The 27,126-nt window shown below is 53.6% G+C and overlaps 1 protein-coding gene and 1 long non-coding RNA gene across 5 annotated transcripts in view; both read left to right on the forward strand.

Moving 5' to 3' along the window:
* Positions 1 to 1,664: 1,664 nt before the first annotated feature.
* On the forward strand, positions 1,665 to 6,301 carry LOC132658298 (uncharacterized). The gene is made up of 2 exons (XR_009597715.1): positions 1,665 to 1,695; positions 4,496 to 6,301. It is a non-coding gene; the product is annotated as an uncharacterized LOC132658298 (long non-coding RNA).
* An 11,135-nt stretch (positions 6,302 to 17,436) lies between these two features.
* Positions 17,437 to 27,126, forward strand: part of FOXP4 (forkhead box P4) — a 51,518-nt gene continuing 41,828 nt past the window's right edge. For all 4 annotated transcript variants that reach the window (XM_027959210.3, XM_027959212.3, XM_027959211.3 and 1 more), the window contains exon 1: positions 17,437 to 17,927. The gene's annotated coding sequence lies outside the window, so the exon portion shown is untranslated. The remainder of the gene's footprint in view (positions 17,928 to 27,126) is intronic.

Genomic DNA, 27,126 nt, shown 5'->3' on the forward strand with positions numbered 1-27,126 from the left:
ATCCTGACACCCAGTAAATTTGAAAACCACCTCCATCACGCTTTTTCTCTTTTTCACTGAGTCCTCACTGTGTGTTCTTATGCTTGTCAGACACCCGTTCAAAAATCCTTGTCTTGGGAATGTGGCCTCTTCTCCCTAGGAGATTCCCTGTGGAGCGGTTCCCGAAAAGATCCCCGAGGCCACTAGGACTGACCCTGTGTCATCTGTGCACGCACACACACACACTCGCATTCACACACCAAGTCTGCTGGGGTTGGGGCCTCTCAGCCCATCTTCCAAGGAGACCCTGCATTCCTCAGAGGTCGATACCTTCTGGGGTTCCCCCAACAAGTGGCCTGGGACCACCCCCACAATGAGGCTCCATGTCAAATAAGGCATGGGCTCCCTGCCCTGGCAAAAGAGACAGGCTGCAAGGGGGCAGGTTGTCTTTAAACCTCCCAAAGCCCTCTCTGCACTGGGGGGTCAAGAAGCAGTACCACTTCGTGCCGCTTCTTCCCTCCCCAGAGCATCTCTCAAAGGATGCCCGCCTTGGTCCTAGGGGAAGGATGGGGAGGCAGCCCACTCTCAGACCTCTGACAGCTCACATCCACTACATTCCAAGCCCCCACACCATAGTAAACACTCCCACATGCGCTGGGAGAGGGGAGATGGTGAGTGGGGTGAGTTTGAAGTCCTGGCTCTTCACAACCAGGTGAGCAGACCAAGGCGCCAGTCAGTCCCTCTGGGTTCCCGTTCCTCAATCTCTCTCACCTGGGAAGGAGCCGCTGAAAGTGACGAAGCCTCAGATAGACCATGGACACGAAAGGGCTAAGTGGATACAGGGCATGGATCTATGATCCGTGTTCTAAAATGTCATTTACTTGGCTGCGCCGAGTGTCAATTGCGGCACGTGAGATCTTTGGTTGCCGCGCTTGGACTCTCTGATTGTGGTGCTTGGGCTCAGTCGTTGCTGCACTCAGGCTTAGTTGCTCCGAGCAGGTGGGACCTTAGTTCCCAAATCAGGGATCGAACCCACGTCCCCTGCATTGCAAGGCAGATTCTCAACCACTGGACCACCAAGGAAGTCCCTATTATTGATATCTAACAGAACGGATTCTTGTGTACCCTCCTCCCTAACAGGTGCAGGCTACCTGGGAAACCCCCTGTCACACCTACTCCTTTCAAGGAGTCCTAGCCTCAAGCTGTGTGGCTCTTAAACCCATCTGTTTGAGGGGTTTCACAGGCAGCTGGGAGGGGCCCCCAACCACCCTACCTCCTTGCAAATCAGTGGAATCAGAAAACCCAGTTCTGAGGCAGCCTTGAGCCATGACGTCGGCCTCGGAGCTGTCGTGGGGGAAGGGGGAGGCGGGGAGGGGCGGCACCAGGGGAAGACGACTCTGGGAACCAGATCCCGAAACTCCCATGGGCGTGAGACCAGAAACCCAAACCCCGAGCCCCCTCACCCCGCCCCCCAAGCCACCGTCCGGAAAAAATAAACTATTTCCTGCAACCAGCTCTGAAACAAAGTCTGTGAGTGAGCTGTGACACATGTTACATAAATAGAAGCCGCAGAGGGGAAAAGCCTGTTTTCTCTTTCATTATTTATCACTCTCTAACCATCTCCAGCTGGGTGAGTAAACAGGCGCATTGGCCCATAATGAGGAACAGACTGCTGCCGTGGGGCTGCCGGAGGGGCACGGGGCTGAGCGTGAGAGCGTACGTATATGTGTCCGTGTGTCTGTCTGTCTGTCTGCCCCAGAGAGGGAAGAGTGGGAGTCCAAGATGGAGAAGGCTTGCTCGGGGGGGCTCCAGGCCCCAGCCGGCAGGGGGCTCTCCACCTGGTGCCCGGCTGCAGCAGGGCAGGGGGACCTCCCCAACCCCGCCCTGGCTGGCTGCTGCCTCCCGGACCCTGAGGGTTGCTTGGGGATTGAGCATGCTGGCTGGAGGAGGAGTCAGAACCGGAGAGACTGTGTGGGTGGGAGAGGATGTGAGAGGTACAAGCCAAGTGTGGGTCTCAGAGCATGACCCCCGCGGGGTGGCCTCCGAGTGTGGCCCCAGGGTGGGGTGAGGAATGTGTCAGAGGGAGGCCGGGCATGCAGGCGCAGGAAGGAGCAACTGTGAGGGGTGTGTAACACCAGGAGACTGAAGCAGAGAGAGTGTGTGTGTGATCCCGGTAGGGATGTGTGTGTGTGTGATCCTGGTGGCGTATGTGGGTATGTGTCATCCTGTGACCGTGAGAACGTGTGAACATGTGTCTGTGTGACTTTGAGCATATACATCTGTGTGCCACTGTGGGGATATAATACGTACATGTGAGATTTTTATGGCTGTAAGATGTTGTCATGGGTCAAATGTGTCCCCCTCAAAAGAGATATATTGAGGTCCTAACCCCCAGCACCTCAGAATATGACTTTACACTTGGAAACAGGGCCACGGCAGATATAATCCGTTCAGACGAGGTTACACCGGAGTCAAGTGGCCCCTCATGCAATGACGAGTGCCCTGAAACAGAGGTGTCCGTGTGGAAACACAGAAACCCACGTCTGCGTGACGCTGGAGGCAGACATTGGAGCGAGGCAGCTGCAAGCCAAGGGATGCCTGAGGCTGACAGAAACTAGCAAGAATCAGAGAAGGAGCCACCCTGCGGATCTCAGCCAGAACCGTGGTTTTGGTGTCTAGCCTCCAAAACCGTGAGACAAGAACCAAATCCTGCTGTTTCCAGTCATCCAGTGTGTGGTGCTCTGTGATGGCAGAGCTAGGAAACTAATACTGGTGTGTGTGAGCATGGGGGTGTGTATATAAGTGTGGGAAACCATAGGAGTATGTGAGGGTGTGAGTGTGAGATCCTGGTAGTGAAGATGGGCAGGGTGTGGCCATCTGCCTATGGGAGTGTGTAAATACACGCGTGAGGCCAGTGAGTGTCTGCCTATGGGAGTGTGAGGCCAGTGAGTGTCTGCCTATGGGAGTGTGTAAATACACGTGTGAGGCCAGTGAGTGTATATGTGTTGGTACCGGTGCCCACACAATCGGTATCCATATATCATTGTGCATATATCCTGGAAAGGACCCCAGCAACCATCCTTCATTTCTGGCTGCCTCTGCCCTCCTGCAGGCCCTTTCCTGGCAGTGGACAGCCCTGCCTGAGGCCAGGTCAGCCCCGGAGGAGGGCGGCCCACAGCCTGTCCCCACCTTGGGGTCATCCCCAAATCAAGGTTTAAACCACACCCTAGCCCGCAGTCACCAGAGTGCTCTTCGGGGACAGATGGGGCCAGGCCCGGAGGCTGGAGGCAACAGGCGAGGGGTCAAATTTGTTGTCTGTGTCCTGGGCATTCTTGCCTGCAGCCTAATTTCCCTCCAGCTCAGGACTACCAGGCTGATATCACCTGTCCTCCTTGGGAGACAGGCCTAAGCCCAGAGACTCTTGAAATAGAGCTGGGTTCCTGAGAAAATGTGTTGACCATGCCCATCCCAGGAGACTGATCCTTGGATGTCACAGAGTACTCCAGAGACCTAGCCTCCCAGGACATGTCTAGACTAGCCTGTACTGCTGCTGGCCCAGCCTCTGCCCTCTAACTAGGGCATACCATAACTGTTCAGTTACTCACTCAGCAAAGCACCCGTCCCAAGGCTCACGTCTTAGAATCCTCAAAGGTATCTCAGAGAGGCCTTGCTGGGAAACCTCAGATGAGTCACTCTTCTCTGAGCATCATTTCCCTTCTGTTGAAAGGGTACAACCACCTTTGCCCTGCCTATGTTTTAGGGATGGCATCAGGTTCCTGAGGCTTAGTGGACTTGAACTAGTCTTAAAAGAAATGTCTGATAAAATATCCCATAGCCTGCCTTTGTGAATGGCGAATCACAAAGGTAGCCCCACACCTGAGGCCCTGTGGCACTGATGTTATCTCCACCATCAAGGTGGTTTGCTGTCTCCTTCTCCAGCTTCCCAGGTCTCTTCCTTTAGCTTGATAATAGTTTGATTTCATTCAGGGGAGGGGTCTGCAAACTTTGGCCTCCAGACCAAATCCTGCCTGTTGTTTTTGTTGTTGTTGTTTGTTCTTTTTAATTTTTTGGCTGCACCACGAGGCATCCAGAATCTTAGTTCCCCGACCAGGGATCAAACCCACGCCCCTTGCAGTAGAATCGCAGAGTCTTAACCACTGGACCACCAGGAAAGACCCCTGCCTGAGTTTGTGGGGGGTTTGTTCACAGGCCCCAGTCTGTGAACTAAGAGTAATTTTTACAGATGAATGTTTGCCATCGACCTGATAGTAAGGAGCATTAACTTTGAACTCCAACTAAGCAAAATGTTATCCCACCCCTCAACCAAAAAAATCCCTTTTTTCTCACTAGCAGACCATTTATTACCAAAAATTGTACTCGATTATTATTGTAATTCCATCCATAAAAATTTTGTGGAAATTTGTTTTCTGTCTTATTACATTGGTCGCTACATAATATCCTTGATTTTTGCTTCAGCCCACCAAACCTAAAATATTTACTATCTATCTTTTTATAGAAAACGTTTGCTCCTTTCTTCCTCCATTACTGAACTCTGCCACTACAGAACAAGCTGGCCATAGTTTACCAACTGCTGAAGTAGAGTGCTCTAAGCCCTCGGACATTTTGATTGATTTGAGGAGGAACAAGTAACTTCTGAGACAGGTCTCAACAAGTCAGCATTTGCTTGAACAGTTCACTGCACTGAACTGGGCAGGATGTGAGTCTGAAGTTATGGGACTCCCTCCAAGGACTCTAAGAATGAAGCCCACCCAGGGTAAGGCAGAGTTAGCAATACGGAGACTACTGCAGCGTCGTTTCTTAAGCCCCTGGATCACACGTCACCTGCAGCAGGCCCTACCCCTTGACGCAGTTACACGAGTCAGTCTATTTATTTAAGCCCATTTGCAGTGGATTTTCTGATGCTTGCACCAGTGTAAGAGCACAAAAGAAGAGCGTCTAATCCAGCTTGGAGCATTCAAGGAGAACTTCTGAGAGAAGGTAGCATCTAAGCTGGGTCGTAGAGTCAGCAATGAAAACAAGTTGGAAAAAAAAAAAAAAAAAGTATTCCAAGCAGAGGGCACAGCCTGAGAGGAAAGAGCACGGCACACACACCACAAGAACAAAGCAGAGCTGGGAGCGGCCAGGGAAGGGATCGAAGGTCCAAGAAAGATACACCAGACCAACATGCTTGAAATTGGTTGGCCCTTCAGGCATGGGTCTTGAACAAGATATCGAAAGTTCAGGTTGGCATTGTAGACTGAACTCTTTGACCAGTGTGGAAGAGGAGCTAGAAGGAGGCACAGGTTGGGGATAAGGTTGGAAACGGGAGTCGTCAGGAGGCTACTGGAACACCCCAAGTAGAAGATGATGAGGGTCCAGCAGTAGGAGTGAGGACGGAGCAGAGGGTATGACTCTCAGAATCATTTTGGAAGCCACATCCACAAGACCTGGAGACTGGATGTGAAAAGGAAGGGCTGGGGAGACTCAAGGGGTGATTTCTAGTAATAGTTTCTAAAGTGACTGAGTGGGTTCTGATGCCACCACGGAGGAGAAGATGCAGAGGGAGGGCATGTCTTTGGATACAGATGATAATTTGGGTCTGGGACACGTTGGGAACGCCAGCACTGGAGGCTCACAGACGTCGGGTAGGGGTGGAGGGAAGTCCAAGACAACTTGGACCAACTCAGACGGTAGTTAAACGCATGGGAGTACACAGGATTGTCCAGGGGGACATGTAGCTTGAGGAGAGCCATGGGTCAGAAGCCTTGAGAACCCCAAGCATTCAAGGAGATGATGCAAACCCACAAAGGCACATGAAGAGGAGACGTCAAGGAGGAGGGCAGAGTGTGGCCAGCGCTGGCTTTCTGCAATGTCTCTCGGCACTTACCTCCAAATGAAGAAGGTTGGTTGCTGCCAACACCTGCCCTTTGCCTGAGGGTTATTTTTTTCCCTCTTTCTGGCCATGGAAACACCCTTGGCTCAAGCCTAGGACAATTTCGAAGTGTTGGAGAATTATTGTATCTGGAAGCAGTCTTCCAACTATGGCAAAGAGGGAGTTGGTGGATAAATACCCCAACTTTCTTGCCTTATCATATGGACAACTAGAAGCATGTCTCAAATGTCTTCTGCGGTTCCCCAGTGGGACCATGCCCCTCTCACTCACAGTACATGCTAACACTCCTGATGTGGGCCTCCTGTCTCCCCAGTCCCCCACTTTTCCACTCCCAACTCGAGCTCTAACTCTTGCGTCAGAGTCTGCTTCTAGAACGTAAACTAAGACAAAGGTGTCATGAAACCCAACCAAGTAAAAAATTGCATGATGTTCTGTCCATGAAATTTTGTCTTTGCGGGGCTTAGGTCACCCCCACAAAGTGCCCATCTTCATACTCAAGGAAGACACTGGCCAATTTCTCCCTGTGCCTGAGATTCCCAGAAAGGGACTTTTCAGAGTCTGAGGCTGAGCAAACTCCACTATCAAGACATCTCTTCCCACCTCTCACCCCTAATCCTCCTCTTTACAGGGGCTGCTGCATGTAGGGAAGTCTGATCCCAGGCAAAGACTCAGAGGAGTCCTCAGTCCCGAGTCCATCAGCCTTCGTACGTCTGGCTCTCTCTTCTTTTCTAGCACTCCAAGTGGCATTCACTTTTTCCCATTCATCCTGTAGGCAGTCTTGTGGGTGTTCTCTTCTCTTTCTGTCCATGATCCAGGAACTGGCTCTGATTCCTGGCCAGGGGCCCACAGGGAAGCAGGGAGGGCTGGGTGACCTGGAAACACCCTCCGTTTCCAGCCAGTGCACAGCCTATCCACCCTGCTCCCCAGACTTTGGGGGCAGAGCGGCAGGGCCCTCAAGAAGGCATACAGTTGAGCAATAAAGGGGAGGGCGGGATGAATTGAGAGAATAGCTCTGACATATATAGACTACCATGTGTAAAACAGAGAGCTAGTGGGAAGCCGCTACACGTCACAGGGAGCTCTGTGATGACCTAGAGGGTGGGATGGGGTGGGTTCGGAGGGAGGCTCAAGAGGGAGGAGATATATATATACAAATGGCTGATTCACGTTGTTGTACAGCAGAAACTAACACAACATGATACAGCAATTATCCTCCAAAGCTTTTTTAATTAAGAAATTTTTTTAAAAGAAGGCATATGGCAGAGCAATGAAGTGGAGTGGATGTTCTGGCATCTAACAAGCCAGGGTATGAATGTAGGCACTTCCCTTACAGAATTGTGAAACTGGTTGTGAGTTTCAACCTCTCAAAGCTTTGAGTCTTCTCATTTGTAAAATGAGGATGATGGTACCCACCTGACTTAGGCTGGGTTCCCCCAGAAGCGGGTATCCTGAGACCACGATTCCAGTGTACATGAGTGATTTAGGTGGTAAAGGAAACACCAGTAGAGAAGTAGGGGAGTAAGATAAAGAGAGGAAGAAACACAATCAGGTTGGTCATCAAGACAGCTCCTCAGGTGGGTTCCTGCTGGGAAACCCTGGAAGTGTGTGTAGATTTCACACCTAGGTGACCCCAGCACAGAGGTGAAGGAGGAGGGTTATTTATATACCACTGCCCTTCCATCCGGAGAAGGCAATGGCACCCCACTCCAGTACTCTTGCCTGGAAAATCCCATGGGCGGAGGAGCCTGGTGGGCTGCGGTCCATGGGGTCGCTAAGAGTTGGACACAACTGAGCGACTTCACTTTCACTTTTCAGTTTCATGCATTGGAGAAGGAAATGGCAACCCACTCCGGTGTTCTTGCCTGGAGAATCCCAGGGAGGGGGGAGCCTGGTGGGCTGCCATCTATAGGGTCTCAGAGTCGGACACGACTGAAGCGACTTAGCAGCAGCAGCTGCAGCCCTTCCATCATGGGTTCAGGGCTCCCTTGGATGGTGTTAAATTCCCAGCACTTCTGGTCTCCCACATACAGGCAAAGAATGATCCAAAGCCCAGAGGAAGCCCTCAGGCAAAGTTAGGCAGGTAGGAAGCCTTAGGGGTATAAGTGATGAGAGCAGGGTGAGGGCACACAGACAGGGCACCCACAGCATCCACTATATCATCCCAAAGGGTGGTCGGGAGGTGAAATGACGTCACTGATAAAGAACGCTTTACACAGAGACTGGTGCACAGTTGGTTCTTCTCTGAAGAAGATTCAGCCTCACTCCAGCCTCTGGATGCCTGGCTCTGGGGAATTCCTGCTGCCCAGCAACCATGAGCGAGGTCTTGAGGACTGGAGGGTCAGGGGTCAAGAGCAAAAGAATCTGGAAGAGAGAAGACCAGAAAGAAGAGGGGATGCAGGAGAACTGGGAAGGAGGAGAGCCCTGGAGTCCTGGCCCGGTATGGAGTGGACTCCAACCAGAGTGAGGAAGCCCAGAAAAGTGTGTGAGCCCCACTCCACCGGCCCTGCCAGATGCCACACACAATCAGTGACTTACGAAAATGCTCTTGGGACTTCCCCAGCAGTCCAGTAGCTAAGATTCCACTCTCCCAATGCAGGGGGCTCCAGTGGCTAAGACTCTGCACTCCCAATGCAGGGGGGCTGGGTTCGATCCCTGGTCAGGGAATTAGATCCCACATGATGCAATTAAGAGTTTGCACACCGCAACTAAAGATCCAGCATGCCGCAATGAAGATGGAAGATCCTGAGTACCGCAACTAGGACCCAGGGCAGCCAAGTAAATACATAAATAAAATAAGACTGTCACTTCTTTCCCCTCTACCCACCCTATATCGATTGCCTCTGCCATTTGGGGAACTGCTTCCTCTTTAAAAACAAATGAAATAAAATTCAACACTAGGACTACCGTGAGGATCAGCGATACATATGAAAAATGCCTGATAAACAGATACTCAATAGGTAATGGCTATTTCCAGTGTGAGGCCATCTTGGTTTTGACTTTCCTCCTTCATATCCCACCTCACCCTCCAGTGACCGAGACCCCAAACCCCAGGCCCTCCAGTTTCCTCAGGGAAAGAATGTTTCCCTTTCTGAGTACAGAGTTCTGAAGGCATCTCCAACGGTAGACACGCAGAAAGGGCGCAGCAAGCGGCGATGGAAAGAGCGGGAGGCACATGGAGGCAGCAACAGCCCCGAGGGAGTGAGGATGCCGTCTTGTCCCATTTTCAAAATTTTACTTGTTTTATTTTTGGCTGTGCTGGGTCTTCGTTGCTGTGTGTGGGCTTTCTCCAGCGGCAGAGAGTAGGGGCTATGCTCTAGTTGCAGCGTGTGCGCCTTCTCACCCCAGTGGCTCCTCTCGTTTCGGAGCACAGACTCCAGAGCGTGGGCTCAATATGCGGGATCCTCCCGGACCAGGGATCGAACCCCTGTCCTCTGCATTGCCAGGCAGACTCTTAACCACTGGACCACCGGAGAAGTTCCATCATGTCCCATTTTCAATCCAAGTCCTCACTTCGACCCCCAGCTCTTTCCCTCCAATCACTGAAGACAGGGAATGGCCAGAGGTTCTACAGCTCCTTCGCTATCACCTGCAGTGCCCCGACTTGCCCTGAGGTGTCAGACTGTTTTTTTTTAACTATAGAATAATAATCAAACCAAATCAACAAGCGTTTACTGTGCAAAACACACTAGGCTGGGCGTAAGAGGAAATCCCAAAATGACTAAAATCATGGGCTCTGACCTCAGTTTATTATCTAGTTAGAGAGATGAGGCATACTCGGTTAACCAGTGAAGGAAGAAAACAATGTATTTGAAGTTACTTGGTGCTTATGAAATAATAATTATCCAACAACACATTGTCACACCAACGCAAGCAGCTAAGGAGGAGAGGGAAAGAGATGGAAGTGGGCTGGGGTGATCAAGAGAGACCGATCGGATCGTGGCTTCGATCTACAGGCTGCCTTCACAGAGAACCCTATCGGTGTTACACTCTCTCACCATCTCTGCCAGGCCCTCTTTCTCCCTTTTCTGGAGTTGAAGAAACTGAGATTAAGCCCTGCTGCTTCAGGATTTCAGGCTAGAAAGTGACAGAATTGGGATTTAAATCTATGGGGTTTTCTTTCCTTCTTTCTTAATATTTTAATTATTTGGTTGTGCTGGGTCTCAACTGCAGCACGCAGGATCTGCGCTCGTTAGTTGTGGCCTGCGAACTCTTAGCTGTGGCATGTGGGATCTAGTTCCCTGACCAAGGATTGAACCCCGGGGCCCCCTGCATTGGAAGCCTGGAGTCTTAGCCACTGGACCGTCAGAGAGGTCCCAATTAGAAGCATCTTTCTGAGGAAGGAAGAAGTGGGGTAGCTCTTAAAGGATGAGCTGCAGGAAAAGAGAAGGGATTCTCATCTGTGCACTCCTCCCTGGCCTTTCTTTGTCTCTGGGGCATTCCCCACCACCCCTGCCTTGGGGAATGGCTGGCTGTGGTGCGTGGACAGAGGAAGTGCGCTTTTCTAGGCCCATCCCTGCCTATGTCCTGTTCTGTCTGTCTGTGAAAATCCCTCCATGGGATTGGGGTGGGGGGGCCGGCGGGGGGAGGGCGGTGATCATCTCATTTCACCCAAAGACACTGTGTTCGAATTGATGGAAAAATTGTCCACTGCTTGTCAGGTTATCGTTCATTTCTCGTTCCTTAATGAATGATTTTCCACCAAGGAGCGCAGAGTCCCCTTCCCGCCACCCCATGGACAAGGCATGCATCTCTGAGAGCCTAAAAGTGAGCCCTGCAAACACCTCCCAGGGCCCAGCACTGGGCCAGTCTCCTACCAAGAGGGCAACCTGGCCCCACCCCCAGGCCTGGGTGCCTTCCCCTCCTCCTCAGTCCCCTGGGACAGCTTCCCACACTGCATGGTCCTCTACTCAGGGCAATATGGTAAACTGATAAGCCTCCCCCACCCCAGGGTAGGAGCCCCCCTTAATAAGAGGGAGAGTCTGGAGAGTGCCTTGGAGGTTCCTGGCACAGTTCATTAAGATATCAACTCTTAATGAAATATTTCTTTGTTTAAATCGTCATTTATCTTGGGGAACAGGGGCCTTTGTGGCAAAGAAAGAGGCTACCCCCTTCCATCCCTCCCCCACCTCTACCCAGCACAGACCCTGGGTCTTTCTGAGTCAGAAAGATTGGGAAGCAGGGTGGGGAGGGACAGCTGGGAGATGGGGAGGGGAGAAGATTCCAGAGTGAGTGGAGGAAACACAGAGAGAAAGAAGGTCAACTTGACTGAGCAGGAGGCAAACAAGGAGAGAAGCAGAAGGCCCTGGTGGGGGGGGGGGGGGGGGGGGGTGGCGTTGGGGCGGGGGTACACTGCTCAAAGGAAGCCCACTGCAGCGTGGCCACAACAGCCAAACAACCCAACTGTCACTGGGAGGCTGGGTAAAGAAACGGGAGCACACAGATGTGACAGAACGATCTTCATCAGTCTTTTCAATTAATGACCCAGAGATGCTCGTAGCAAACCTGAATTAACCTCAGCAACATGAAATTTAGTAAAGAATACCACCACCAACAAATAGTAAAAGCAAGGAGCAGAAGGATACATTTTATTTAACATTTTAGGACACCAAAGCCACACTAAGTGACTAAGAGTGTAAAACTTACTTACCTCTGGCTACCTCTGGCAAAGGAAGGCTTGAGAAAGGGAAAAAGGGATATTGAAGAATCTCAATTTTATCAGTAACAATTAATAGGCTTTTTTTTTTAAGCATAAAGATGTACAAACCATAAGTGTACCCCAGCTCAGTTGTCATAAAGTGAGCACACCCCTGTAACCAAATCCCAAATTCAAAAAACACAAAGTATTCCCAATCCCCCAGGAAGCCCAAGTTATTCCCCCACCTAAAGCTGCCACTCGCCTGAGTTCTATCTTGTCAATTTCGCTCAATCGATTTTTGAATTTCAGATAAGTAGAATTTATCTCTGTGATTGGCCTTTTTTTTTCACTCCAGGTCTTTTAGATTCTTTACACCCATCATGTCATGAACTCACAGGGGATGGACTCCAACAGTTCAGGCTTCTTTCCATTGGTTTTCCTGAAGTGTGCTTCTCTGGGTGGAGCAGGCTGCCGATTCAGTTGAACCTAAGCATCTTTCTCTTTAGCTTCCTTCTTTTTTCTTGCAGGGAGGGAGCGTTTATTGATTTATTTTTCGCTGCACTGGGTCTTTGTGCTGCATGAGAGCTTTCTCTAGCTGCGATGAGTGGGAGCTCCCCTCTCTTGTGGTGTGCGGGCCCTAGGCTCAAAGGGTTCAGAGTCGTGGCACCCAGGCTCACTTGCTCTGTGGCATGCGGCATCTTCCCGGGCCACGGATTGAACCCATCCCCCCGCCTGCATTGGCAGGTGGATCCTTAACCACTGGACCACCAGGGAAGTCCTTCCCTCTTTTTCCTGATCATTTTCCTTCACAAGTTTCAGGAAGCTATCTCAGCTCTTAGAGTGCTGAATATGTTCTAGGCGTGTGTATGCTAAGTCACTTCCGTTGAGTCTGACTCTTTGCGACTCCATGGACTATAGCCCACCAGGATCCTCTGTCCTTGGGATTCTCCAGACAAGAGTGGGTCTCTATGCCTGCCTCCAGGGGATCTTTCCACCCCAGGGATCGAACCCACATCTCTTAGGACTCCTGTACTGGCAGGTGGGTTCTTTACCACAAGCACCACCTGGGAAGCCCCTATATACTCTATATGCACATTAATTCTCTTGACAAGAGTCTTGCCCTTACGTTGTTTACAATGATGCCAAAAGCATGCTGGGTAACATGGTAGACTCGTCCAGTTTTGTCATGGTACCATTTGGGGGCATTCCTTTTTTAATAGTGTCCATTCCCTTGATATCTATAATATCACCTGTTTTTTGTAGATTCCCATGTATGTGGTCAAAGGACTGACTCCATGTTCTCTGAAAGGCCTAGAGAGAAAGGGGTGGGTGCCCCTCCTTGCCTTTGTGTTGGACATTTTGGTGAATTACTGGAAGACTGGAGTTCCAGCCAAAGGCGTGACTGATTTTTATGCTCAACATTGTTTGTGAGACTTCTCCTCATTGCTGGGTGTGCCTATGGCTTGTTCATTCTCATTACCAAGTACTAGCCCATGCATGAGAATATCAGCATTTATTCACCCATTTCACTGTTAATGGCTATCTTGAATGGCACTATTCTACCATTCAACCATTTTAGTATCTGTCTTTTGCTGAACGCATTATGCATTTCTGTCAGTATATACTTAGGTGTTGAGCCGCTACATTATGTTGGTAATGTTTTATTCCTTAATTAACTAAAAAACAGTTTGGGTTGTTGTTGTTCTTATGCTGTGTGGATCTTTGTTCCCCAACCAGGGGTTAAACCCCAGGCCCACAGCAGTGAAAGCGCCTAGTCTTAACCACTGGACTACCAGGGAATTCCCTTAAAAAAAAAAAAAAAAAGGGTTTTGAAGGGGGAAAAGAAGTAAGATTCAAGCAATCAGATGAATGGAAACATAAAATATCTGAGTCTAGATGTGTTGGGACTGTGGGAATAGAGGGCACCCCCACCCCCAATGTCGGGCCTGGTACTAAGAACATGCCCACTAACCCACTTCATCTGGTTCCATCACTTCATGGCAAATAGATGGGGAAACAGTGGAAACAGTGACAGACTTTATTTTGAGGGGCTCCAAAATCACTGCAGATGGTGATTGCAGCCATGAAATTAAAAGACGCTTGCTCCTTGGAAGAAAAGTTATGACCAACCTAGACAGCATATTAAAACGCAGAGACATTACTTTGCCAACAAGGTCCATCTAGTCAAAGCTATGGTTTTTCCAGTAGTCATGTATGGATGTGAGAGTTGGACTATAAAGAAAGCTGAGCACCAGAGAATTGATGCTTTTGAACTGCGGTGTTGGAGAAGACTCCTGAGAGTCCCTTGGACTGCAAGGAGATCCAACCAGTCCATCCTAAAGGAAATCAGTCCTGAATATTCATTGGAAGGACTGATGCTGAAGCTGAAACTCCAACACTTTGGCCACCTGATGCAAAGAACTGACTCACTGGAAAAGACCCTGATGCTGGGAAAGATTGAAGGCAGGAGGAGAAGGGGACGACAGAGGATGAGATGGTGGGATGGCATCACCAACTCAATGGACATGAATTTGAGTGAACTCTGGGAGTTGGTGATGGACAGGGAGGCCTGGCATGCTGCAGTCCATGGGGTCACAAAGAGTTGGACATGACTGAACCCAATCCATCCCCAGAACAGGGAGGTAGCTGACCCTGGGAAAGGGCATCTCTTCAGGGCATGAAGACCTGAGAGTGAATCCTTGCTGCACCACGCTCTAGGTATGTGACCTGAGGTAAGTTGCCTGACTTCTCTGAGCTTGAGTAGTAGTAGTGTAATGTGTGTGTTCAGTCGTGTCCGACTCTGTGCAATCCTGTGGACTGTAGCCCACCAGGCTCCTCTGTCCATGGGATTTTCCTAGCAGGAATACTGGAGTGATTGCCATTTCCTCCTCCAGGGGATCTTCCCAACCCAGGGATCGAACCGTGTCTCTTAAGTCTCCTGCATTGGCAGGGTGTTTTTTTTTTTTTACCACTTTGCCACCTGGGAGCCCCTGAGCTTGAGTGCCTCACTGTAAAATGAGAAGAGCCACTTTGCCCGGGGTGATGCAGCTGAACAGCATGTGAATCAAGTGCCTGGCACTCAGCAGGCGCTTACAAGTATCAGCTGCAGACATACGTATGATCTACAATTTTGTGAAGTCAGTATTCTCGTTTTTAGGTGAGGAAACTGGGGCTCACAAAACAGAAAGTGAGTGTTTATGGAAAATATGTGATGAATAGGCACAGAGCTAGATGCTTTGCCCGGGCTTTTTCACGCTACCCTCCAAACCCCAGAAGGCATTCTCCCAAGGTCATGGATAAGGAAACTGTGGCTCTATCCTGTAACTTGTCCAGATCACACAGCTGGTAAGTGACAGATGCTGAAGTTCAGCCCTAGGCTGCCTCACTCCAGCCTCTGTGCTCTTAATCATGGCCTCCCTGGTAGGGCCAGGCCATGGGCCCTTGTTCTTGTCACATCGTAGGCCCTGACCCTGGGACCCTTTGAGGAAACAAAGACAGGTGGAAAGAGGACCCTCCTACCTATTCACAGTTGCTTCTGCTTAGGAGCCAAGGGCTACCCTTTGGAAACTTTTTCTGGAGCCCCTGCATCCAGAAAGGCTTTGGACCGGCTGCTTTAATCTGGCGGGGGGGGGGGGGGTGTTCTATATATGTATTCGGTAAGACCTTGTTTCCTAATTAAATTGCCTTTTAGGTGAGGACCAGACAGGATCTTTGGCCTCCCTTGGGCTCCCTACTGTGACTCATGGGGTGCTGGGAACTGAACTGACCTGGAGATAATGGTAAACTGAAAATCATTTCTTAGGGAAATCCCTTTGGGCAAGTGAATCCACGTATGAGGTGCAGAGGGCTGCTGCAGGAAGGTGATGGGAAAGGATGCAGTGGGCCAGGGAGCCAGACAGAAAACAGCTGGAGAAACCCACTGGACGTCACCTCATTGCATCTTCTGTATTGGAAGTCCTTAGTTCTCACCCCACCCGAAGAAATCTCTGCAGGAAAAGGAGGGAGGAGGGAGGGAGGCCCAAGGGGCATGGTCATCATCCAGCTGGGCTTACATAGGACCTGTCAACTCCAGGTCAGGCTCAGGCCCGTCCACATGCCCTGACTCCCACCAGAGCTGACCCTCCACAGAAAATAAATAGAATCACACCACCAAAGACTTCCTTCCTCCTACACTGTACTCCTCAGGTAACCCACAAGCAGGCAGCACTGCTTCAAAGGCCTCACTGGAGTAGCTCTGGTTGGAATCCTGTTTCATCCCTTACCAGCCAGGTAAGTGTAGATAGGTGAACTTAACTTTTTTGTAAAATGGAGATCACAGGACTGTCTACTTATAGGGTTATGGCAAAGATGAAATAAGTCCTATGCCTGGCATGTGGTTCAACTCAAACGTTAGCTGTGGTTATTTTATTCGTAATGCTTCTGTTATTGCTACACTGGAAAGGACCTGTGGTACCCACATACAAGGCGCTCAGGGTCCTCTTCCCAGCGATTTCACAGCTTGCTATCTGAAAAGCTCCAGCAGAACCTGAATATGCCTGTCACACCTGCCCCATGCAGAGCAGATCCATAGGTTCTGGACCTGGACAGGCAGCACACACATGACAGCTCCACCTGGTCATCTGCACCCACAGAAAAGGGACGGAGTAAAGCGAGGAGAACCCAAGAGGAAACCTCTTTTCTTCCAAGTCCCCTTGGAAAGGCTTCTCTCCAAGAAATCCTCTCTCCCCAGGCCACAGCCCGGTCACCCCTGAGGCACCCGCAGCTCCCAATCCACAGGAGCATTCCGTGTCTGACAGTCTCCACCTGCCTGGGGGGATTTGGGCCAGAAGAGCCTTCTAGGGCCAAGGCCTTCCTAGCCTCCAGTCACAGCCGGGCCCTCCCTTGGTCACGGGCCAGTCCGTGACAGGCTCTGAGGTGTCCCTCACCTCTCGTCACTGCAACACACAGAGCCAGATCGGAGATGTTTTGGGGTTAAAAGGCGGAGAGAGAATTTATTCAGATTTCCACGAGTCTCTGCGCGTGGGGCTCCAGCTACCAGCACAGCCCTCCCCCTCGGATCTGGGGCCTTTCCTCATCCGGACTTCCCCCTCCCAACCCAAAGACACACCTTGGCTCCAGCCACAATCCCTCGGGTTCCTCCTTGCGCACTTCCCCGCCCTCAGGCAAAAGACGTTGAGTTTTGTTTACAATCTAATTTGTCCGGATAATTGCTTCTACTTTGCACTCCGCTCTGCCCGCGCGGATCCGGCTTTGGGCCCCTTTTTCACTGGTTCGTAGAGCACTTTATGGGAAATTCCCCTTCCGGAGAGGGAGGCGGCGCGCGCCCGGGGTGACCGTTTCACAAAGCCCAGGGGAGTCTCCCCCCCACCACACCCCACCCAGCTTCAAAAGCACACGCCCCCCAGCCCTACGCAGCGGGGCGCAGAAGGGAGGGGAGGAGGGACACCGGCTCCGGACCCCTGGGGCCCCCCCGGCCACTCCCTGCGCCGGGCACAGCCCGCCGGGAACCAATGAACCGTGTGGGAGCAAGGGCTTGGCCGTCCCTCCAGACTCCAGAGAAAGGCTGGGGTTTGCGAAGCGCGCCTTGGGATTCGCAAAGCCAGAGTGAATCCCTGGAGTCCCTCCATTCCCCCCCACCCCCACCTCCTTTTTACAGATTCGCAGCCCTATGTCTTCCCCACTTTTTCTTCCTCTAAAGTTTGGCCCACGTGGTCTCCTTTCGCTCGCCGCCAGCTGCGGGGCCGGGTGAAAGTTGCTGCACCTGCTTTAGGCGAATTATGGTAGCGCTAGAAGTTGGTCTGCCCTCCCTCCGCCGCGCGCCGGCTCCCTCCTCCCTGGCTCTCGGCGCGCTCCCTCCTTCCCCGCCTCCCCCGCCCCCTCCCGCCCCGCCCGCGTGCCGCCCGCTCGCAGCCACTCGCTGCCCGGGCTCAGTCGCAGCCCCTCGGAGTCGGGAGCCGGCCGCCCCTACGGACCGGAGCGTGCGGCCGGCGGCCGGGACGGGGCGCCCCCCACCCCCCCAACCCGCGAAGAGGGCGCGGCGCAGGCGGCGGCGGCGGCGCGGCGGGGAGGAGCCCGGGCCGGAACCAGGGCTGGGCCGGGGGCGGGGACGCCGGGGTCCCGGAGCCCCGGCGGCGAAGCGAGCGGACAAGCGTCGCGGGAGGATCGAGAAGGAGGAGCAGAGCCGGAGCGAGCCGAGCCGCCCCCAAAGTGCGATGCCCCGGCGAGGCTAGGGCGCGCGGCGGGCGGCCGGCCGGCGCGGCGCGGAGGGAGGGCGCCCGGGAGCTGCGCGGCGCCGGGCGGCGCGGAGGGGCAGCCCCAGCAGGCGGCGGCGGCGGCGGGCCCGGGCGGCGACCCGAGCGAGCCCCATGCCCCGCGCGGGCTGACGGGCCGGAGCCCGCACGGAGCGGCCGGGCCGGACAGGTAGGTGGCCGGCCGAGCCCGGGGACGCGGGTGGGGGCTGGGCCGGCGACCAGCCCAACTCCCTCGCTCGCGCACTCTCTCGCCCGCTCACTGGCTCACTTTGTGTTTGCAAACTGCCCGCCGGAGACGCGCCGGGCGCCGGGAGGAGCCGGGCCCAGGCCGGCGCACTTTGTTCCAGCCGGGGCCGGCTGCGGCGCCCTGACCCCGCGGGGCCGCGACACCCCGCCCCCGGCTCAGGCCCCCGCGGCCGGGAGCTGCCTGGGGAACAGGTGGGGTCTACGGCGCGGCGGCGGGGGGTGGGCAGCGGAGGTCGGCCGGGGTGGGGGTGGGGGGCTGGAAAGGCTATTAAGGCCCGCCATCCCCCCAAGAATCTAGGACCGGCCCCCTCCCGGCCTAGCCACGGGGAATGGGGTGTCCGGGGGAGCGACCGGCGCACCCCCCCCACTCCCCGGGTAAGACAAAGAGTACTTCTCGGCCTAGACTTTGCTGAGCCGGGGAGGGAAGTGGTGAAGTGGGCTCCCCCAACCCCAGTGTGTCCAGGACTCCCCAAGACGCGCCGGAGGCAGACAGATGGGGACGGGGGAGACCGCAGTCCACCTCGCCGCGTCTCCTTGGATGAGGAGGGGACTCGGTTTGCTGGGGTCGCATCTCGGAGGTTCCGGGGCCAGTCGTCTCCTTTCCTCCATCCCTGGGTCGGCTGGGAGATTCGAGAGGAAAACTTCTTGGGGACTTGAGAGCGTCTAGAAACGGCCTCTTGTGATTTTGTGCGCCGGTGCCGGAGGGTGGGGGGCCGACCCTGTGGGTATCTTTATTCGCCCCATTTGAAGAGAGCCCCGCCTCACCGTACAGGGGAGGAGAGAAGGCGGCAGCAGGGTTCGGAGATCGCCTGGGAAGAGTGTCCCGGGATAACCAAGTAGGACCCCCTCCTCAGACCCAGGACTGTGGCATCTTCCCAGACAGGCCCCCCGCAAACACTTCTCCCCGAGCTGCGGTCACCCCGGCAGCGCTCCAGCCTTGCGCTCCCCATCAACGCCTAACTAACTTGAGCTGAGCCCGGCTAGAGCCCGAGGCGCTAGAAAGCGGGGCGCCTTGAGCTGCCTGGGGTCCTGGCCTCCCTAGCAAAGGAGCGGGTGCTTTCGCGGGAGGCGGATTCTGAGTCAGAGGCCCTAACGGCTGCGGATTCCTTCTCTCCAACTGGGGCGACCTCGTGAACACTTGGGCGTCCCATCCGGACTCTCTTGGTTGGGAGGAGAGGATATGGGAACGCTGAGACCCTGAGCCCAGATAGAGAACCCCCGACTCGGCCCTGTGCGTCGCCGGCTTCTCTTGCCAACCCCCGCCCCGCTGATTTCCTCGCTCCCTCGGTGCCTGGGTTTAAGCCGTCTGAAGATCTCCGCATGTCTTGCATCCTTGGGCCGAGTCTCCCTGCTGATTGACCTCGGAGACCGGAGCAGGGGTTGGAGGTGAGGTGCCCCAGGAGAAAACCGGAGTCTGAAGCTGTCATCTCAGTGGTGGTTGAGAAAAGCCCAGGAGCATTTTGGCCAATGCGGGTTTTCACTTGAACTTGAGCATCTTCATCCCGCATGTGCCTGGGTTGTCCCAGAGCGAACTGTGTTGGGTCTGGGATTGAGGGCTTGAGGAGCAGTTTGAGAGGCAGCTAGGGTTGGAGCTGGAGGTTCCCCTGGGTGCCCCCTTCTCCCACCCAGAAGGAAGGAGCTGTGGGATCATCTATACAGCCTGTAGCCGAGGGAGAGTCTGACCAGTCCCGTGGTAGAACACAGCGGGTAATGGAGACCTCGACACCAAGAATTTGAACCCAGAAATTCACTTTTTGTGAGAATCGGGACTGAAGGCTACTGGCACTGGGCATTTCAAGCTGATGACCTTCCTAATAAGCCAGTGGGTGGGGCAGGGGTGGGGGGGAAGGGCCGAAGGCCCAATAAGCTTGCCAGGGCCCAACTGCTTTAAGGAGAGTCACCCACCTCTGACAGCCCCTGCCTCAGCCAACCCTGCCCAACCCGGCAGAAAACTGCTGCAGGGGAGGGGAAATCTGCAGGCTTGTTTTGTTTTTGTTTTAACTTGAGGAACTTTGTTTTGCCTGGGTTCTGGGCTCTTTGTCACCTGGCAGGCAGGAGGGAGGCCCCTGGGACTGTGCTGTGGGCACCTGGACAGTCTGCCCGCTCCAGCACCCTTAGATCTGAGCCTCTCAGAAGTATGACTGTCTCCTGGGCGCCCCATCTGGTGTCACTCCCACTGTCATCAGTGGGGCAAAGTGGCATCAGGTAGAAGTGGCTGTGCTTCCCCCCCTCCCCCCCGACCCCCTGCAGCTTGGGACCCCTGTAAGATCTGAATCTCTCCTGGATTCCCCCTCACTACCTTACCCCTCCCCCATCCTAATCTTGGCACTACGCTGGGGGAGACCATGGGAACCTTTTCTTCTGGCACTAAGTGCTAGATTGCTGAGTGGGGTTTTCTCTCCCTCTCCCAGTCCTGGGCATGTTTTGCAGGAGTTATGGAGCTGGTGAACCCCTGAGCCCTGGGGAGAGAAAGGCCTGACACCAGTGTGGGGGAGTGTGGGGGTGGGGTGGGGGGGCTAGTGTGGGCCCAACTTGCAAAAGGACCTGTCCCTGTCCCTTCTCACACCTGGACACCCCTACCCCACCCCCTTTCCTCTGCCTTTGGCCAGAAACTTCCTTTCTGGCTGCTGGCAGGTAGGTCCCTTCTTGCCAGGAATGTGCATATCCTGCTGGGCCCCTACTCTAAACACACCTCTTCCTTAGAGGCTGGAAAGTTGGAGCTGTGGTGGAAGGGTCCTTTAATCCATTAATCCCCCAAGGGTTTGCTGAGCCCCTACACTGTCTGGGCAGCTCCCAGGTTGGGCATTGGAGTGCCCAAGCTGTGAGGGCTGGGGTCTGCACATTGTCAGGGTAGGAAAGGCAGACGAGACAGGAGAGAGGAGGGTGGTGCAAGGGTGTCTTTGTCAGAAGAGAGGTATGAGGTGCAAGGAGGGGAAGGGTCATCTACCCAAGAAGGCTTCCCTGATCTGCCACGCCTGGCGTGGCTGCACCCTTCTTCCCTACCTCCTAATCCTTTGCTGCCCCACTACCCTGGTGGCTTTCCTGTCTCTCCAGCTGAAATGCAAACCCCTCCAGCCCAGCCCAAGCAGGCACAGCACCTTTGCTTTTCTGATAACCCAAACTGTGTATTCTTGCCTGGAGAAGCCCAGAGACAGAAGAGCCTGGTGGGCTGCCATCTATGGGGTCGAACAGAGTCAGACACGACTGAAGTGACTTAGCAACAGCAGCAGTGAAAGTGATACTTTCTTCCATCCAAGGAGCTCTGGCACAGTTTCCTTTCAAAAGCTCCCAGCTTCCCAGACCAGGGCAGGATGGGCACTGTTTTTGACTGGATGCTGAGGCTCCAGTGGCTGAAGTGGCTTCCTATGACTTGGTGCCGACTCTGGAACTCAGGGCAAGGAACTCAGGCCTCCCCAGGGCAGAACATGGGTCACAAAGGAAAAGGCTTTGGAACCTGCCAGTGGTGATGGGACTCTGGAGAACTTAATTAAGCTCTTTGAACCACAGTTTTCTTACGCATAAAGTAGGTCAGTGATAGCAGTTGAGAGCCTGTTTGCCAGTGGGATGGAAGAGCAGGTGTCAAGTACCTAGAACAGTGCCTGGCACACCATAGTACTGACCCAGGGGTAGCTTTCATTAGATTCCCAGCACTGCCAGGCCACGTGCTGGACTGGAAATTAATCTCCATTTTAAGGGTTAGGAAAATAAAGCCTCGAGAGAAGAAACAGCTTGTCTGAGGTCACATAGTTAGTGGTGGGGCTCCTGGAATTCCCACCAGTGTAATCGGTAGGGCTTGAGCCTCTGCTGTGGGGAAGGGAGAAAGGAGAGGATGGGAGGGCCTGCCACTTCCCCTCCCTTTTTCTTGGGCTCAGGCCTGGGTCCCCCTCAGCCCTCCAGCAAGAAGGCTGGATTTCCCCTTCCTGTCTTTCTTTTAAGGGAGGATCTGGGCTCAGGACTTTGGATCTCTCAGCTGCACAAGACCCTGGAAGGTCCACCTCCCCCCAGCATGCTAAGGTGCTCATGGACACAAAAGTGGGAGGGATAATACCTTAGAACACAGAGGAGGAAAAATGGTACCATCTTTCTCCAAAAAAGGGAGACTCCTATGGTATGGAACCCTGGCTCACACAGTCTAATGGAAGATAGATTTGGCTGGCAGTCTTAAATCAATCTGGGACCCACCTCTGGATGGGTCACCTTGGAGAAGCAAAAAGCTCCTTCCCTTGAGGGTGAAGTCACTGTCTTTTTCAGTGTTGCCTTCCTGGATTCTCCATGGAAATGCATACTTTCACCCACGGCCAGTGCTGTCCTGTTGGGGGGCACAGGAACCCTCTATTCCAACACCCCCCAGCCCCAGGCTTGCAGATACAGTTGGCTTTTGAAGTAGCATTCAGGTGGGCCTTGGGAGGAGCCTGGACTCAGAGCATGCCTGCCTGAGCTAGAAACCAAGAGCTCCCTGCACAAAAGATACCCATTTGGTCAAGGCCGCAGTGTGCTGGGCTATAGAGTCAAAGCTTCTAGTGCCTCAAGGAGTGAGCCATTCTGGCCTTGGCCAGGCTGGTGGTCTTCCTTTGATCCTTGTCCCCTGCAGCCTGTTCACCCGGGCCCAGCAGCTCTGCCTACCTCCCCAGGCCCCATCCTCTGCCCAACTGGAGCCTCCCAAGCTGGGACCAGAAGCTGGGTGGGGTCATTGGTGGTGCAGGGTGTGGGGAAAGGGGTTTTGCTCTCCCACTGGGAGTTTCTGACCATACCTACCTGGGCCACAAGTGCAGATGGGAAGGAGTGGGGGTGAGATGGTGGGTTTTTCTCAGATGGTTACAGAGTAGGGTGTCTAGTGACCCCCATGTTTGTTCAAGATAGGCAGGGTCAGCGGGTGGAAGTTACCCAGAATTTCTTTGGGCAGCGAAGGAGAGACAGATGATGGTGACTGGAGGGAAGGGTGGGTCTGGGATTGGAGACCGGGATTCCACAAACCTTGTGGAGCCATCACTGCGTGTGGTTGCCTTCCACCGCTGAGCTGCCGGAGTCTCTCCGCAAAGAGATTTTAGAAGAGGTGGCTCCCTTGCAACTTGGAAAATCAGAAATGGAGCAAGTCCCCCAGTGAGGATCTTTCCCACAGGTGCTGGTGGTGGGGGGCAGGCTCTGGTTCCCATACTCCCCAGCCAGGACAGGATGCCAGGTCCTAGCAGAGCCTGCAGGAAGGCTGAGCTGTGTGGAGGGAAACCGGCCCAGTGGGCTGGTGAAGGGGCTTGTGTTTCTTCAGTCCGGCGGCCAGCAGGCAGACTTCTTCAGATTCGGCTTCCCAGCTCTGGAGCCCAGGCTTCCAGGAGACCCAGGCCGAAGGAAGTTGGTCAAAAAGAGGGTAGCATATACTTCCTCCTCTCTCTCCTTCAGGGGGTTCTTGGAGCAGAGTGTATGGCAACTTGAAAGAAAAGGGCGCGCTGCTGGGGACCATTTGTGGGAGGGAGCATTTGGGGGAGGGATGGGGACTCGGGATTTACAGGAGACCGAGGGAGGGGCGGCTGCCGCTCGTGCTTGGGCGCAGTGCTTCTCCAGGCTTCCGCATCTCCAGTTCGGGTCGTCTCCGGGCCGGGTCAGAGTCGCAGGCACTTGCGAAGGTCGGATGTTGAGGGTGCGTAGTCGGTCCATTTGGGGGAATCTTTCCCTTCGGAAGCCTCCGGTGTTCCCAGGAGAGGCCAAGCTCCGGGTCCTCGCGCCCTGGCTGAGTGCACTCGTTCAGGATTGCTCGCCCGGCCAGTGTTTGCCGGAGCCTGCGCGAGCTCATCAGTGCGAGGTGCCGGCAGCTCCTCGATCTCTGAGACCTGAGCACTGGGACGTGCGCGCCGAGTGTCTTCGGCCCTCTCCGAAAGGATGCTGGGGGATTTTGAGAGGTCCAGGCAACTCTGGAAGAGGGGCCTGACCTGGTGGCCTCAGATCTTTCAGCTACAGGGAGGGTCTCCCACGCCTTGTGCTGACCTCCCTGAGCTTGGGGCCGGTCTGGGTTGCGCGGGTCTGAGACTCCCTGGTGAGCGGCTCGGGTAAGCGCACATGACCCGCTTGCTCGTTCCCTCTGCGACCTTGACCATGGACCGTGACGCTCCCTCTCTGAGCCCCAGTTTTCCTGACTGTACCGCTGGGGAGGGAGCACCCACACTCCCCTCTCCCTGCTACCCACTTTCCCGCAGCTGTGGACTGGGGGGATTGGAAGTTGGGTGAGAGAGGAGACCGGTCCCCTTTGTTCCACCGCCTCCGCGGGTCCTGCCCGACAGGGGCGCTGTGGAGCGCGGGGCAGCGACCCTGCGGCCCAGGCAAGTCTCCTCCCCCGCAATTAGGCAGCGGAGCCTGATTAGAGGGGCCGCTGCGTGCCCCCTCCCTCTAGATCCTCATCTTCGAAGATTTCCCTTCATCAGAATCTCACATCCTCCAGAAATTAATTTGATGCCTCTTGTTATCAATTAATTGAATCTCCTTGGGAGAGAGCTCAGCGAGACGGGCTGCAGCTTGGCCCTTGTGTGCTGCCTTTCTGCCCTCCCCCTTACACCAGGACAGCCTCACCCCTTCCCCATCTATCTTTTCCTGCTTTTAAATTTATTTTCTAAAATAAAACCACTGCTATGGGCCCTTTAGCCCAGTTTGGCTTGGATGGCTACCCATGGACTGGACCCTACCTGAGATTCACCCTTCTGAACGAATGGGGAGGGGGGCAGTCTTCCTTTCCCCTGGGCCTGGGTTGATCCCTGCATTCATCAGCAAAACCAAACCCTTTGGAAATTTGGCCATGACCTTGATTCTGTGTGCTTTGAGGTCTGCTGGTGAGAAACTCGGAGAGGAGGACTGGGGTAGGAAGATCTGGGGACAGAATCGAATATGCACAGATACACATCCTAGTTGGTGGAGGAGACATTGATGGACCAGGGTAGGGACCGTCAGTCACCAAGATTTTATTCTTGTGAAAGTTCTGTCCTTTTTAGATGAGGCATTTAAGATCTGTTGCCCTCCATTAGGGCTAATCTGTTAAATGTACAGCAGAGGGCACAGGTGTGTACCTCCTGCCAAAGACACCTACAAGGTCAGACTCTGCCTTCTGCATGGAAGATGGAGGAGGAAGGTTCTAGAAGACATCCCAAGTCTGGGAAGGGATTATGGCAGGTACAGTGGAACGAGGCGGTCACCAGACCCTGGCTGAGGGACTGTGATTTGCCATTTCCCATGCCTCCTTTCCTTGTTCTTGTTTAACAAGTGAGGTCCCCTGGCCCAGAGAGGTGATTAACTTGTCCAGGGTCACACAGCTGACCGGAGCTTGCCCCTGCAGAATGCTGGCCATAGGACTGAGATCACAGATGGGCTAACGTCACCCCTTTGTTGGCTCTCACAAAGTTTATTACGGTGGTAAATTTCACATAAATATCCCTGCTTGGCTTCTTTTGAAAAACCCGCACACTATGAAACATGGAGCCTGCATTTCTGTGGGGTAAAGATAGGCTGGCGTTGAGTATCTTCCGAGTCCCACTTGGCCCCCTTGGGGACTGACCCTGAGGGCATTTCTGTTAGCAACTTTGCCATGGAGATTTTGCTGAAATGGCAACCCACTCCAGTATTCTTGCCTGGAAAATCCCTCGGACGGAAGAACCTGGTAGGCTACAGTCCATGGGGTCGCAGAGAGTCAGACACGACTGAGCGACTTCACTTTCACTTCAGTATTCTAGGAAGATCTAGGCAGGGCGGGTGTCTGAGAGGCTTTGCAAGGTCTGTACAAGCTCAGAGAAGACCTTTAAGGACACCCAGACCCACATCTAATTCTTGCACAGCTGCTTAAGAACTGATTGTGGTAGATGAATTTTTTCCCCCCTTCTTTCTACCACAGAGGGAATTTTAGGGCCTTATGTCTTGAGGGATCTGTTCTAAGCTAAAGTTAGCCCATCGGCTCCGAGGTGAACCCCTCTATGAAAGTCATCACCCTCTTACCTGCCATCCCCAACAGAAACTTAATGTACTTTTTGGTGGGGGAGAGGAGACTTTCTTCCAAGAATGGAACCACACGTGGGGACTAGAGAAGCGCTGGGCAACAGTAACCTTTCTGGAAGTCATCTTGGAACAGGGAAAAAGATGTGGAAGGATGCTGTATCTTGCATATTTGAATGTGGGTGTGTTTTTTGGATGCCTCTGAGTTGGTACCCAAGATTCCTGTAAATGCCACTGCTAGATATCGGGAGACAAAGAAAGGGGCCAGGGCCCAAAGAAGGACAGACCACTGGTCTGTCCCAGGCTGGCAGGAGCCCTTCCTGTGCCCACGGGAGCCCCCTGGTGCCAAGGGCACTACCAGAACCAGGCTCCAGATGGCCTCTCAGGCCCTGGGTGAGTACCCCACCCCTTAACCAGCAGGCCCCCCACGAAAGACAGCACTATTTAATTAGCCATCTCTGATTAACCAAACTTGGCATTCGGCTCCTCTTGCCCTCATCTTTCCCAGCTCCGAATCAATGGCTTTGATATGCTAATTAGGGAGTAATTTAATTTCAAAAGGCCGCAATTAACAAGGGTGTTGTGGACATGCTGTAGTTAAGCGGAGTAATCTAATTTGCATTAGTAACAAGCAGGGACTAATTAGAAGCTTAATTAGACACTTAGATGGCTCTTATGTTTACTTTCTTAATGAGATGGAGTGGGCTCTTTGGTTCTCTTTTTCTCTTTTTCTTGCTGTTAATTCTTTCTTTCGGTCATGGTACTTGGAAGAAGTGTTGAGGGAGGCCACCTTGCTAGGGCCTGGTGGAAGCATTTTGGGGCCGGAGCCAGTGAAAAGTGCGCTGGGGCAGGGGCATGGTGTGGTGGTGAGGAAAGGTTCAGATTCCTCGGAAATTCCAATGACCGCCCTCCGGGCTTTGCCACCTTGAGATGGAATTCCAGGGAAGAGCTCTGGTTTGGGAGCTGTAGGGTTTCAGTTTGGCTCAACCTCCTAGCAGCCAAGAAACCTTGAAACATCACTAAACTTCCTCAAAGAGTGGTTCCTTCATCTGTCATAGTGAGTGCCTCTGTGTGACAGGATATGGGGAAGAACTTTCAAGGACTCTGAGTGGAATAGTTGTTACTAAAATATATTCACAAATTGTGTGCCCAGGCTTCAC

The sequence above is a fragment of the Ovis aries genome, chromosome 20, assembly GCF_016772045.2.
Source record: "Ovis aries strain OAR_USU_Benz2616 breed Rambouillet chromosome 20, ARS-UI_Ramb_v3.0, whole genome shotgun sequence".
NCBI classification, from domain to species: Eukaryota; Metazoa; Chordata; class Mammalia; order Artiodactyla; family Bovidae; genus Ovis; species Ovis aries.